This window comes from Rhea americana, unplaced genomic scaffold (assembly GCF_003343005.1).
Source record: "Rhea americana isolate MKP2758 unplaced genomic scaffold, rheAme1 scaffold_141, whole genome shotgun sequence".
In the NCBI taxonomy this organism is placed as follows: Eukaryota; Metazoa; Chordata; class Aves; order Rheiformes; family Rheidae; genus Rhea; species Rhea americana.
In genome coordinates this window covers 911,726-912,319 of record NW_028185495.1, presented here as the reverse complement: position 1 = coordinate 912,319, position 594 = coordinate 911,726, and positions in this window count along the sequence as shown.

Below are 594 nucleotides of genomic sequence, written 5' to 3'. Positions count from 1 at the left end.
ATATAGCAGAGGGATAGTATTTGCTAAGGATGATGTTTGCAAATGTCTGGGGGATTTTTTTGCTTAGAGATGTGTTTCCACATCCAAGAGGCTCTTGTGCCAGCTCACTTGCCTAATGTGGGGAAGTCCGCTATCTAAAATAACACCAGTTTTACTTTTTCCAAGAATTACAGAGGAAATTTTGAAGTGCTTGGTTTCGGGGAAAACCCGTTCACGTGGGCTTTTTTCAGGCACTTGTTCTTTTTTCCGAAGCGAGACTTGTCAGGAACCACGGCGGTGCCTCCTTTGCCGCTGCGGTGAGCCTGCTGGCCGCGGCTCCCCGATGACCTTCAGCCGCCGCGGCTCCCCCTGAGCCGCCGTGCTGGGAGCGCCGCCGGCTCCTCCGCTGCCCGCCCGCGGCGTGTCGTTCCGCAGGTCAAACGCACCGACGCGCTCCCCGCCGTCACACGCTGGGAGGTTAAAGAAGAACTCGATCCTGACTCCTGAACTTGAAACAAAGCCCGGCCCGCCCCGGGCCGAGCTCCCCAGCGCCGTGACGGACCCCTTCCCCCAGGCGGCGGGCGGCGGCCCCGCGGCGCTCGGCAGGGGGCGACC